General features: G+C 46.1%; 1 protein-coding gene across 1 annotated transcript in view; it reads left to right on the forward strand.

Annotated features, from left to right (window-relative positions):
* Window positions 1-856: 856 nt before the first annotated feature.
* SLC13A1 (solute carrier family 13 (sodium/sulfate symporter), member 1) overlaps window positions 857-14685 on the forward strand; it is a 122450-nt gene continuing 108621 nt past the window's right edge. The window contains exon 1 of the mRNA XM_015418878.1: window positions 857-927. The gene's annotated coding sequence lies outside the window, so the exon portion shown is untranslated. The remainder of the gene's footprint in view (window positions 928-14685) is intronic.

Raw genomic sequence — 14685 nt, forward strand, 5'->3', positions numbered from 1 at the left:
CAAATGGCAAGAAAAGACTCACCCACAGTTGTGTCTGATCACACCGTGACGGGCTGCACCCAAGGCTTCAAAGGGCTGTGTGATCTCTGTTGGAAATTTATGAGTTGCAAGGTCTCAGATTCCAGCCATTGTAGGGTTAACTTGTTTACCTTTCAATGCTATTGTTTAGACTGACCTGGAACAGAAAACTGGCACAGAGCCAATGGGGAGAAATCCCGGGAAAAGTGGCTTGTATTGTAATACTGATTGGTTACTAGTTTCAGGTGACTTCCTTTCTAGGGATCAAGAAGGAGGAGGATTCTCCATTGTTAGGTGTTGTGTGTAACCATGCTTTCCTAGCAGTAAGATGTAGAAATGTAGCTCTTAGATATGTTTGCTATTTTGTTAGGTTTCCTGTGTACCTTTACCCTTAGAAATAAAGTTTTTTAACACAAAGAAAATCTCTCCTCTCCAGTGAAGCAAGATCCATCGATACTCTGAGTAATTATTTTTGACTATTTTCCAACAATCTCGCAACTGCGTGTCAAATTCCTCCGGAGAGAACAGTCTCACTTCCTCTCTGCTTCAACTGGTGCATGTGACTGCAGCCATATTCCCTTCATCTTAGTCACCACTCCTTGATTGCAAGTTAGGTCCTACTTGGTATTTTAGGATCTGTGACTTCTTTGCTGATGTAATAGGGGAAGATCTGGGTTTATTTTATTACAGTTTACACCTTCTCAGTATTATCAGGATTGGCCAACAATTTATCTACTTTATGTGATCATAACATTGTTATTAAGGGTATTTTAATATCTCTCTGTTCTCTTTCCAGATTCTTTGGCCAAATAAACAATCCTTTGCTGCTGCAAGTCCAGCTGTATCACAATACTTATTAAGATTCAATAACGTGACATCTAATCAAAGCTTGAAACAGAATATTAGAAGGTACGAGCATCTTCTGTTGGCACCTTCTAAGCCTTTCTATACATTTTTGCCAATGGTACCTATTCCACAGCATAAACATAGATCAAGCCAGGTCTTGGAACAAAAGTTTACAAAATATAACCATTTAGGCTGTATATATCTTTATAGCAACTGTTATTCCAGCTCACTGTACTTATATTGTCTGTTCTTCAAGATCACTTGTAATTCTGCTCACCTATGTTTTCTTCCCTCATATCTAATTGGAGGAAAAATCATGCTGATAGGTAGCTCTTTTTGCCAAGAAACCCATATAGAAAAGTGTGAACTTTTTTGTGTGGGCAGAGCATCTTCTGAGAGTAATATGTGATGGTTTTCAACCCTAAAGGGACAAATACCAAATGCAGAGTCGCATCCATACAAATGCATCACTACTTCAGGGATCAAGAGATAGGGCGTCTTTCAAACTTTATGCTGAAATCCAAAATGTTATTCAAAAGCAAGATGACATTTGGATGTCACAGCAGTGGCATGGAAGCTTACCCATGATTCCGCATTCTTAGGTTCAATGTCACATTGATCTTAAGCTTGGTGTAGCAGTTAATTAGCCATCTGGTAAAACGTGGTACAAATCTCCATTCTACTGTGCTCACTGAATGGCCTATGGCCAAGTCATGATCTTAGCTAACTTACTTGAAAAAGGTTTTGTGAGGGGAGAATGAGATATCTTCCTTGGAGGAAAACTGGGACAAAAATGAACTTACTTTCTCTTTGATTAACTTAATGGGACTGCTGCAACATTTATAAGTACATTACCACACGGGTTGGGCCAATTCTATAGATCCTTACCACCCATTTGTTGCCCCTAGCCTCAGATGGGCAATGATTGGGTAGAAAAAACCTCTGCAATTGGTCCCATGCTACAGAGAAAGGCCTTTAAATGTTAAATCACTGTCATAGGCCAAGGACAGGCTGGCAGTTTGAAGCGCAAGGGAGTCGTGGCAAAAAAGACCAGGACTTGTTCTGGGTATTCCCAGTCACACTGCACTGACTGATGCGGGAGCATACCGGGGAGGAGGCGCAAGGGAGCGTTCGCACTGTTGGCCTGCCTCTGGCGAAGGCGCGGCTGTAAGGCACAGCTTTCTTTTTGGTAATCCGGAGATATGCGCTTATGCGCACAAGCAATTGCGACTTTCGGTGTTCACACTTTGTTGGTGCGGGATGACTTTGGGATGACTTCGCTCTCCAGGGTTTGCTACCACTTTCACCAGGTACTTTTTAAACTCAGGAGGCAAGCGCTACAAGACGGGCTGAGTACGGCTGAAGAACGCCTGACAGATGTGCCTGTGTGAACAGCCCCTTTAATCCGTTTGTGAAACGTTTCTGGCACGTGCCTATCTTGGGGCAAACTGCCAGGCTGAACTCAGCCACAGAATGACATCTCCCGTATTATGGCGGTAATATTCAAAAGACACTCATCTTCCTCTGAGTTTGATGGGTGTTCATTACAAGCAATTCATTTAGAATATCTTGTTTGTGTCACTGCTAGATAGCTGGCTCTTTGCTGTGATATTACAGAGAGTACACCTTACATATCTAATCACTAAACCCCAGTTAAATTGTCACTCTTTGGTCCTGCATCCTTGGTCTCCCGTGCATCGATGTCATATTGAACTTAATGTGAATTGACCTCCTCAGGGGGAAACACATGACACAATAGGAATCCGCTGGAAGTGAAAAAATAATCAATTATGCCAGTAGTACTTCAGTGGAGTCTGCCCTTCCCCTTTCTCTTTTTGCTGACTGTAGAGCTTAGAGTGTATTGCTCAAAAGTCAACAAGGGACACAGAACAGGTCAGAGACATGCATAAGTACCTCTTATGCTTCTTCGCCCAGGAAAAGCTGCTTATTTGTTTGGAAAATAGAGGTCATAAGGTTTAAATTGTGATATTTCAATCTTCCCCACAGCAACAGGCTCTAGCAAACAAGACCTGAATGCAGAATCAAAGCATCATTTAAAAATGTTAAGGATTAAGAATATTTCATTATAGTATTATGCTCTTTCTAAAATTGCTTATTGTGGTAAAAGTCTTAGCTACCAGATCTGGGCTGTAATCCCAAACTCCTGTAGCCAATGGGGCTTAGGCTGAATCTACACATGCATTTTAGAATCAGCTTGGTACCACTGTTATCCCATGTGGTTTAGAACTGCTGCACCTCTGCTTTCAAGTTAGCATTAGAGGAGCTGTCCACTTTGTCTTTTTTTTCAGTTATGTAATCACAATTTATTGTTCATCACTAGATGGCCCCTGGGGGTTACTGGAGTGTTCTGGGACTGGAATGAGAAGCCCCACAGTGGAATGGTAGCCCCTGGGGTTAGCAGAAGTATTCTGGGACTGGAATAACCGGCTCCAGAGTGGAATGACAGCCCAGGGGGTAGGAGATGTGTCCTGGGACTGTAATGATAGGCCTGTCATTCCAGTTCCAGAACACTCCTCTTACTCCAACGGGATGTCATTCCACCATTGGGCCTGTCATTCTACTCCCAGAACACAACTGCTACCCCGAGGGGCTGTCATTCCACTCTGGGGTCTGTTATTCCATTCCCAGAACACTGCTGCTACCCCCAGGGGCTGTCATTCCACTCCATGGTCTCTCATTCCAGTTCCAGAACACTCCTGCTACCCCTAGGGGCTATCATTCCACTCTGTGGTCTCTCATTCCAGTCCCTGAACGCTCCTGCTACCCCCAGGGGCTGCCATTCCACTCCGTGGTCTCTTATTCCAGTTCCAGAACACTCCTGCTACCCCCAGGGGCTGTCATTCCACTCTGGAGCCTGTCATTCCATTCCCAGAACACTTCTGTTACTCCTAGGGTCTGTCATTCTTACCCCTGTGAACTTAAAAAATGAGAAACACCATGACTACAAGGCAGGAATTGCAACTTTTTGAGCCAAATGCAAGCTCTTACTCGAAAAAGCTGCTGACTGTGCATTGCCCAGTCATAGTCAGTGATTATAAATTTAATAAACAGATACATTTCAAATAAAAAATTTTGAGGACTGGTACATAGGGATGAGTAAAAGCAGCCATGCAGGAATCAAACCAACAATGCCCTGATTTACAGGGCAGGAATTTACCCACTGAGCTAAACACAAGGTCTTGTGTTTTTACTGCTGAGTGTGCCTCCTACAGCTCAAAGTAAATTTTGGAAGATAAGATTTGAGGGCTGGTACATAGCTATGAGGAAATAGAGCCAAGTGGGAATAAAATTAGAAACGCCATTTCTGGATTTAAATGTTTTGAGATAAATGCAAGCTCTTACTGCACCAGTAGTGAACTTAAAAATGTTCAGTCGATCTGTAAAAGGGGTCAAGAAATAAAAGCTTCAAAACAAGATACAAATTTTAAAAATTATTTGGGGGGCTAGCTAGTAAAAAGAGAAAAGAGTACTGTTGGAATCAAACCACAAGTTACCACCTAGTTTATTGTGCGCCACCAGTTGGAATTATTTAAGAATTAGCGGAGCAATGACTCAAAAATGTCTGCATTAGGTTGACAGCGCAACGAAGCCAGAAAGGAGGGGTTAGAGCAGCAAAGAACAGCATTTATTTAAACCAGTGCGGAACGGCTATGACAATGGAGTCACTACCGGAGGGCGGGAAACATATGCAGACATTGATTTTTATATTGGCGCACTGCCAGCATGAAACCGGATGCAAATGTAGACAGTTTGTTGGGGGATGGGAGCGAAAATGTCAGGAAACCGGCAAGAAACACACATGTGGATTTGACCTTAGAGAAGAGATCAGTGTGCTTTGGTAATTGTAGTCAAAAGTAGCATTGTGATGTATGACATTCAGTGTACTGGCATATTTGGAATTGTGTGTGTGAATACTACTAGGATCCCACAGTTGCCATAGAAAGGAGCTGTGCATCTCTTCTAGGGCACCAGTTTAACTAGCAAGTTCAGATCCCCCCCCCCCCCAGGGGGGGAAAAAAAAACAAACAGCAAGTACCACAGGTAGGTCAATTTTGTCAAATCTCTGTTTCAAAGTGCACTATGGTTAGAGAAAGTGAGGATTATATTCCCAGAGGTTTCATTATATGAAAGGCTTCTCCCCAGCTGTTGAGAACGAACATGATCAAACTTTGATGCCTACAGATGAAGAGGTATGTTAACTACTATACCTAATTGGTAAAGTGGGTAGTCCCCATGATAATCATAAAGTAGCAAAAACTAGGCTAACCACAGCAAGGCTTGGGTCTCTACATTCTTAAGGGACTCCCCCAGAAAAATAAGATTTTGTAAATTAACCAAAAGACAAAAACACTCCCAACTACAGCTAAATAACAGCTAAATAAATGGCAGAAGGAATGGAATTATGAGAGCCAGGGAAGTGATGAGGGCTATGTGGGTGCAGTCAGTGGCCCACACCACACTGGGGAAGACTCCAAATGATGCCAGCCCTGCCCTCCTCAGTGGGGAAACAGACACGGTCCTGGAGGAGCATCAGGATGGCATCCAGGGAGCTGTGTAGACAGTCACTAGCGGAGGTCTGCAACACTTTGAGCACCTCTGTGGCAAAATCCTGGAAGGACCCAGTGGCCAGGAACCTCAGGGACAGCAGTTTTTTCTGCAAGACGGGGATGGCACAGGAAGTGGGAGCTTAGCCCTGGAAGGCTGGGCCCAAGCTCCTCGCACAGGGCCTGGATGGCAGCTCCGTCTAGGCGAAACCAATCAAGACAGGTTCTGTCTGCAAGGTGGAGAGTGCTGTTGTGAACCCAGTACCAGCAGGCACAGCGCCTCCTCCGCCGTCGCTGTGCCACCCAGACATAGAGCACTGGTGGCAAGTGAATGTGGTGCACCCCGAGCATGGGACAAAAGGGCGGGAGGGTGCACCATCCTGCTTGCAGCTGGCCTGGCCCTGTGGGAAAACGGGACAGCATTCACAAAGGTGACAGAAAGCCAGAGCCACAGTTTTCAATGTGAGTGGCTAATTGCCCAGCATCAGCAGCTAACTCCTGGCTGGTGATCACCACGACAGGAGAGTAGAAGGTGGGGCAGGACGAGGGGATCAGCATCTTATCACAGTGGGATTGCCTACCTCCATATTCCCCTTGTGTGTGGGTGGCATGGCTGCCACAACATCTGGTGGCAGGAAAAGCCATTGCCAGCCAAACTGGACCAAGGTCAAGATGGCACTGCTGTACAGGTTGGTGGTGGAGAATGCGAGCATTGCCCTGGTCACTGCCAGGAGCAGTTCCACCACCTCCCTCCGCCGTGCCTTCTGGCCCATGGCCGCAGAATGGGTGTCTGCCCTGGGACATGCCATCTGGACAGAGTGTCTCCTCTGAAGCACTGGAATGTGTCCAAGTCCTCATGGCCAAAGGTGTTCCTTACAAGCGGGTGGTGGAGGAAGATCAGCCAGGAGCAGAGGCTGTCACATGGGCATTGATACCCCCATGTTGGTGGGTGGCCATGGTGTTGTGGTCCTATCTGGTAAGTGTCATGGTCACCACGACCACATGGCCACAGCTGTGGGGGTGAGGTCGTGCCACCCACTGCCTCTGCTTCCCATTGTCCTGACCCATGTAGGCAACTCATAGGGTGGCGATGCTGCCACAGGCCCATCCTATGTAGTCGGAGAGGAGGTCTAAGGATGCAGTAACAGCCAGAGCACCCAGGTCTCAATCCCTGCCCCCATGGAGAAGGATGACTCAGCCACTGTCATGTTCCCATCACCACATCTATGGTGCTCCTATGATATCCTTGGGACCTCTCGCCACGGACCCTGCCCCCATGTGCCTAGTGAGGAGGATATGGAGCCGAGCAACAGGGAGGAGAACCAAGGCAGCCAGGCTCCCAGGCTGGGAGCTGAGGGAGGTGGTGAGACACCTCTGGGGATGGGGCGCAAGGGACTCAGCATCCTCCTGGGAGCTCCCGTGGACAACTGCTGTGTTTTCCCCATGCCGAGGTCCCTATTCCCTGATGTTAACTGCTGATGTTGTGGACATGTAAGGAGGCAACCTCTGTGGTCCTGCAGTTGCTTGGCATCATGGATGCTCTGGCCCCGGTGCCTGAGAAGGAGGTGACACAGAGGGCAGACTTGATGTCTTTGGATGGCAGACAGAGGGGGCAGTGGGGCAGTGGTGGGGCCATTGCCCCTGGGCCAGGTGTTGTGGCTGCTGGAGGACTGGAGGGGGGGTTCCGGCATAGCCCAGCCTGCCTACCCATTCCTCCATGTGGGCAGCAAGTGAGCGGGAGTGGCTGGAGAGCCGTTGTGAGTGGCAGGACATGTTTTTCAAGGGGAAGTAATGGATGGAGGGGCCAGAAGCAGCTGCTGGGTACCTGGAGGGGCTTCTTGCCATAGCAAGTGATGTGGGTGAGGGACAGGGGTGCCCCGAGAGGCTGCTGTGGGACCTGTCTGAGTCTCTACGGGGGGCCCTGGCACCCCTTGCATTCCCTGCCCCTCCTCTTGCTGTTCTTCAAGCAGGTGTGGCAAATGGGTTGGCATGGGGATGCTCTCATTGGCATGGGTGCCCTGCTGTATGCTGTGGCAGGCAGTGAGTGGGGCCACCCTCCTATCCCTGTTTTTCTCCATCATCACCCTTTGGAGCCCTGGGCGCTCTGTGTGCAAGGTGTCACTATAGGGTGCCCATAGGGCTGATGGGTGACAACCCCTTCCCACTGACAGTTGGCTGGGGCTTGTAACAGGAGCTGGTCTCCTTAAGTGGCAGAAGAAGAGTGTCACTTTTGTGGCCTACCCCTCTCCACCTCCAGCCAATGACAGATGCTTGGCTCAGCCTCCTTGACTTACAACTCCCATAGGTCCTGCCTGCCCTGTCTGTCATGCTGCCCTGGCTTGTAACCAGGGGTCATTTCCTGCAGGAGCACACAGGAGCGGAGCTCCGGCAGTAAAAAGCCCAGGGGGTGGGCACATGCAACAAGCCCCACCCCCAGCTCCCAGCAGCCCTCAGTCAGAGCAAGAAGCAGCCAAGTAAGCTGCAGAGCCTCCCCCCGGCCCCCCGGTCCAAAACAGTCCAGTGGCACCTTTAAAACCAGGTTTTATTCAGGTACAAGCTCTCCCTCCTCTGTGAGGACAGATCTGCACGTCCCCCCCCCAATAGCTAGCAATCCAAAACAGTCCAGTGGAGCCTGAGTGGTGAGTGTTGCCTTCTGACACACTTCCAGTGATGTCAGGGGTTTTGACATATGCAAATAAGTTATGGTAATGAGCTATGCTAATGAGCCCCTGCACCTCTTTTTCTACGAAATGACCCCTGCTTCTAACAATGCCGGAACGGAACACTTTGGCGGGATTGCCATGGATGCTGCCACAACAGTGCCCAGCAACACTGTTGGGGCTCCTTTTTTCCCATATGGCCACCATGTAACTATTCCCTTAGGGAGGTGACTAGCAGTGCTGAAGCGGTGGCACAGCTAGCTGCCACAGCACAGGCACAACACAGGATTGCTCTGGCTGCCTCTTACCTTTTCCTCAAAAGGTTTTACCCATCCTCCCATGTCTATTTGTTGCCTTAGACACAAATTACGTATTGATCCAGCGGCAGCTTTTGTCACCAGGAAGTAATCTAATCTCTATAACTGCTGAAAACAAATGTGACCACACTTCTAGGCTTACAGACTGGTTGGCTGATAATTACAACCTATTAGCCAACTTCTTGACACAATATCTATAAGAACTGAGGAATGGAGTTCGGTTTGACAGTACTTCTGCCACCTGACTGGCTTTAAACCGGTCTAACTGGATTTTCTGACAATTTTTAAAGGTGTTTTTGAGAACTAGGCCTAAAAGCCACAATGATACTCTTTTAAAGCCCACATCCTGAGGCCTGCACATTCTTTAAAAAAAACTATGAAGAAAAAGTTTTGTATATACAGAGCATACATCATGCCTCTTGGCAACTCTTGTCTGGAACAGAAACACTTCTCCCCAGCCGAAAGATAAGGAAGCAACCCTAAAAAAAAATCACCCCAAAGGTATTTTAAAGTACACCGACTGAAAGACCAGGATGAGCATTTTCTCCAAACTGGTGTTTACTCAGATAGTTATGTCATCGTAACAAGAAACCACTATTTTATTGGTGTCCTATGCTGAAGATTGAATAAAATGTATTATTAAGAACAGAATAACAGAGAAAGAAAGGAGGAAATAATTCCAGAGGAGTAGCCGTATTACAATGCAGAGCGAAGAACTCGCTCCTGGGTGTTAAGACCCATTGAATAAACTTGAGTAGGATTCTCAGCAGGCATGTTTAGGATGCTGCTGTTGCAAAATAAGAGGGAGTCTTGTGGAACTATAATGACTAATATGTTTTTATTCTAGCATTAGCTTTCATGGGGTAGAGGCCACTTTGTCAGATGTATGTGGTGGATCCTCGCCAGAGAGAACCAAAAGTGCCATTTCTATTGCCAGAGGCACTATGACTTTTATTAGCTTGTAATAATATATCACGACTTTGAAACCTGTTGGTGAGCTTCCGTCTGGCACGGCCATTCTCATTAGACAGGATATGGTGCTACATGAAACACTGGTTTAATGCAGCAGGATAGCTGTTGTGTTCCCAGTTATTCTGGTTTTAGGACAGAAAAATGTTTGAAACATGATTCCCAAGTTTACAACTTGGTGAACCTTTCCCCCATTAAGGTACATTATTTTTGTTTCCTGACTATCCATTCTTCTACATGAGAGATACTCTGCCAGATCATACCAGTGGTCTATCTAATCCACCTATTCTTTACCACACAGTGTTCAGCCAATTGACCTGAAGGATCAACAAGCAGTGCATAGAGGCCAAGGCTTTCCTCGACGTTGCCTCTTAGCATTAGTATTCAGAGATTAACTGAATTCTGGACATGGAGATTCCTCTTAGTCATCATGGCTAGATTCCTCCAGGGATCTATTTAACCTGCTTTAAAAGCCAGCTATGTATGTGGCCATCACTACATTCAATACAATGAATTCCACAATGTAATTATTTGTTGAGTAAAGAAATACTTCTTTTAGTCCATCCTGAATTTATTCCTCATCAATATCACTAAGTGACCTGGAGTTCTCATATCTTAGAAAGAGAGAAAACGTGGTCGGCTTCCGGTTTGGACTCTGTGAATGGCGGTCGCATCTTCGGGGAGCTCCCGAAGTCGATTCGCCCACGCGCGGCCAACGGGGGGAATCCGCACAAGCGGAGACCCTAAGGAACCTCAGGCAGAGGTTCCAATCCGGGGCGCACAGGGGATGTGCCTCTTTCCCGATCGGATGGTCAGAAATTGAGGCTTGCCCCATGCCCCAATGGCCCTAGCCGCGGCAGTGCCCCGCACAGGGACTAGCAGAGCCGCCGGTCGTCACCGAGTGATCAAGCGGACAAGCGTTTAAAAGGAAGAAAATCGGCCAAAACTGTGAGTTGCTGGTCGGAAACGGGAAAAAAGGAGCGAAGCGCACGCCCCCCCAATGAAAAAGTGAAAGGGAGGAGGGGAAACTTCCCCCCAGATATAACAGAGACTGATTTAACAGGAGAAGAGGGGGGGAGCGAAATTTGAAAGAAGCAGTGTTACCTTTTGGTGAATTGTTTAAAGACAGGCAGAAAGATATATTTGCTAGCTGCACGGCATGAACTTTTCAAAAGTAAACAATAAAGCAAAGATGTCGGGGCAGAAAAAGTTTCAGGAGAAGCCGGCAAAGAAGCTGGGAGGAACTTCCGGTGCTAGCTCCCGCCCTCTGGAGCCAGCTGTCACTCAACAGGAGAGTGATCTTCTGCGCCCTCTGCTGGAGCAAATGCAGAAAATCAATCAAACGTTGACAAATATGGAAAGTGTTCTTAGCAACCAGCAGACACAGTTGAATGTTACAGCCAAGAAAATGGAGGAAATTGCCCAAAAATGCCTGGTCTCAACAGAAGACACTCAAAAGGTCAAGAAAAAGGTGGATAAAATGGAAAAACACCAAGAAATGCAAGACAAAAAGTTATTGATGCTTCAAATGGAAAAATCAAATTTGACTCTCCGGTTTCAGGGCATCAAAGAAATGGAAAAAGAAGATCTCCGAAGTATCTTAGCGGAAGCCTTGGCAACACTCACCGGCTGGGAAGCGGATAAGATAAGCGAGGAAATGGATCTGGTTTACAGAGCCTATTCCAACTTTACAAAGATGAATAACCTGCTGGCAGAAGTGGTAGTCAAGTTTACAAAGCAGAAAGTTTGGGATCAAATACTGAGAGTGTCATCTTCAATGCCCATGAAGATTGGAGAGCAGACAGTCAGGATTTTGAAGGATGTTCCATTTGAAATTCGAATGAAAAGGAAAGCATACAAAGGACTGACCTTATTCTTGCAAAATCATCAAATTAGCTATTGCTGGTTGATTCCAGAAGGACTTACTTTCAAGTTCAAGGATAAAAGGGAGAAGATTGACTCCATTATCAAAGCTCAAGATTTTTTGAAGAGACACACCAGTTCAGAGGAGGCAGCACTCGCCAAATGGGAAGAATTGGACAGTGACAAAGACAGCGGCTCGGAGGGAGAAGTCAAGACTCTGGAAGATGTTGGAGCAGGAAAAGGCTCATCATACAATCTGAGAGATGTGAAAGGGAGGCAGCCCAAATAATGAAGAATGGTTCGGAATGCGCGAGAAAAGACTTTACTAACAATAAGCCAAAAGGACACTACGGTATTGTTTTTTACAGGTTAAGATGAAAGACGATTGACAACTCACAGAAGAAGCCAAAAGAAGATTTGTTTAATACTAACAAAAGATTAACATACTAATGAAAGCATCACCCAATCTTTTCTTAATCCCACTATATACCCTCCTCCTTTCTGATATTAAAAGCATAAATTCTCTTTCTTTTTAGGAGAGTCAATAAAAAAAGAAAGAGAGAAAACGTTCTCTTTATCCACTTTGACCACCTCATAATTGTATAGAACCTCTATCATGTACCCCCTCATACAGTGCTATCCTAAGGAGGTCTACTTGGAATCCTGCTCAAGTCAATTCACGGGGCCTACACCCAGGAAAGTGTTTTTAGGATTGGACCATTAATCATATCTTCAGTGAACTTAAGAACCTCCAGACTCTTTAGTATTTCTTCATAGGAAAAGTACTCTGATCCCTTAATCATCTTGGTTGCCCTCTTCTTAGGGTTGCCAGCCTCCAGGTGGGGCCTGAAGATTTCCTGAAATTACAGCTGATCTCCTAGGCTTGTCAGCCCCCAAGTCCAGGTGGGGGATCCCCAAATTTCAGGGGCTTCTCCCCACCATGGACCAGCTGACCAGTGGGGGGATGATGACATCACCCGGAAGTGACATGATCACGTTGGGGACGTTGTGTGGATATGCTCTGGTATTTGGGCAAACTCCATGGTTTGTGGGTGAAAATACTTTTAAAGGGATTTCAGACAGCCTATCTATTTAGTTTCAGTAACTGCGGTGGCTCAAGTGGTTAAAATGCTGAACTGCAGGCTGTGGAAGGTCAGTAGTTTAGCAGTTCGAGACCCAGGTGCCGCATGATGGAGTGAGCTCCCATCTCTACTTCCAGCTCCTGCCAACCTAGCAGTTCGAAAGCAAGGAATTGCAAGCAGATAAATAGGTAACACTTTGGTGGGAAGGTACTTCCCACCCTGGGAAGTAGGGCAAAACTCCAGGTAAGGCCTACAAATCCCAGATGCCTCTATGGCCAGAAAGTGCAAGAAAGCCAGGGGGTAGAGTCAGAAGATATAAATACTTCAGCCAGCCTGGGAGGGGGGAGTTTTCCTGCAACCCTCAGAGAGGCCAGGAGGCTCTTGCTGCAGATTGCCCACAGGCAGAGAGAGGCCTTGGGGATCAGGGAAGGCAGCAGTGGGAAGGGATCCTCGGGGGGATCCAGAACTACCTGTAGAAGGCAGGAGGCCAGGCTACAGGTTGGTAACTGAACCTCATCCCGAGGGAAAATAAGTATAGTGATCAGTTCAGGGACAGAGGAACTGCGTTTTGTCTTATTTTATTTGTGCCCAGGGGTGTTTTCCTTTCTGTGTTTGATTTAAAGTGCCTTTCTGTGTTTAAAATCCTGTTACTTGTAAGTAGTCAATAAAATCTTTGTTCTTTGTTTAAAACCCCAGTCAGGTGCTCTGCCACGAAGTCTCCCCCACTCTGCCCACTATCAATGCCTTAGGAAGGGTCCTGGGAGGGGAAAAGCCCCAAAGTGTGCAGGTGCCAACCCTCCAAAAGAAACCCAAAGTTAGGGGTTTTCATCTCCAAACCCCAGGAGTCAGCCAGAGAGGTCTCACTGCCCCTCAAGAAAGGCATAGGGAGTCACTGAGTGGTGACTTCCCCTAACTCAGTCCCTCAGGGCTGAGGGTGGGTGCCCGTTTCACCACAGTGGAAAACTTAATTCTGTAACCCTTCAGCAGCAACCATCTATACCTTGTGCCAATAGCCACTGATGGACCTCTGATCCATGTGTTTATCCAGTTGAAGATTAATTTTACTTTTAATTTTTAGATTCTAATCTGAGCATGAGTAAAAGATTTCAAAGTGGTGCTAGCAAGTGCAAGAGACAGAGACTTGAAAATGCTATGGTAATGAAGTTAAGACCAATCACTGCTTTTGTGCATCAACCACTCATTGAAGCAACAAGAGCCAGCAGTGAAGCTATCCAGCCTGAGCCAACAACTAGCATGCAACCAGACAAAAACCTCCCTGAAAGAGAAACAGCGAAGCAGGATGTGGAACAGCAAGCTGATTATGAGGAAGCAGCCATGATGCTGGCTTAAACTGAAATATAGAACTAATTCAAGAGTCACTAACTGGACAGGGAGAGGCTAAAGAGCCACAAGAAAATAATGTAAATAGTCAGATTTTGCAGTTCACACCTGGTATGATAGGCCAAGGCCAAAGTGTTCCAGATGCAGATAAAGATAATGCCAAACATAGATCTACTGTAACAGATGTTGGTTTGTGGTCAGAATTATCACATGAGGAAGTATCCTATTGGGTAGAGAGGGGTCCCTCTCAAGTTCTGCATCATTGTGGACCATTTTCAAATTCCAAGCGAGTGTACAAAAAGCAGTCCAGGTTTTGCACAAAAGCTCTTTTTTATTCAACAAAAGCAAATAGGGAAATATATAGCCAAGAGTGGCTAGTATATTCTCTCTCAAAAGGCCAGATTTTTTGCTTTGTTTGTAAACTCTTTCCAAACCTTGCATCTTCTTCCACAGCTTTAGCTACTGAAGGCTTTGATGACTGGCAAAACCCCCATCTTATCCAAACTCATGAAAACTCAGAGAAGCATAGGAATGCCATGTTGACCTACCTAACAAGGAAGCAAGGGCAAACGTTAACTTCCAAGCTAGAGGAACAAATAAAAGCAGAACAGCAGTACTGGTGGCATGTCATGGAGAGAATTATTGCTGTAATACGCACTCTTGTAGAACGAGGCTTACCATGCAGAGGAGACAATGAACACTTTGGATCTCCAAATAATGGCAATTATCTTGGTCTTCTAGAACTAGTGGCAAAATTTGATCCATTTTTACTTGCTCATATGAACAGTATGGACATTCTGGATCAGGCAATCCCTCTTATTTGTCAAAAACTATATGTGAGTAAATGATTCAGCTCATGGCAAAAAAAGTTAAGGATGCAATTCGGGCTGATGTAAGAAAGGCTGGATATTTCAGCTTTTCAGTAGATTCCACTCCTGACATTTCACATACTGATCAGTTGACTTTAATTATCAGATATGTATCACCTGAAGATGGTTTGCCAACTGAGAGATTTTTAACTTTC

The sequence above is a fragment of the Gekko japonicus genome, unplaced genomic scaffold (assembly GCF_001447785.1).
Source record: "Gekko japonicus isolate JY-2015 unplaced genomic scaffold, Gekko_japonicus_V1.1 scaffold1837, whole genome shotgun sequence".
Taxonomy (NCBI): Eukaryota; Metazoa; Chordata; class Lepidosauria; order Squamata; family Gekkonidae; genus Gekko; species Gekko japonicus.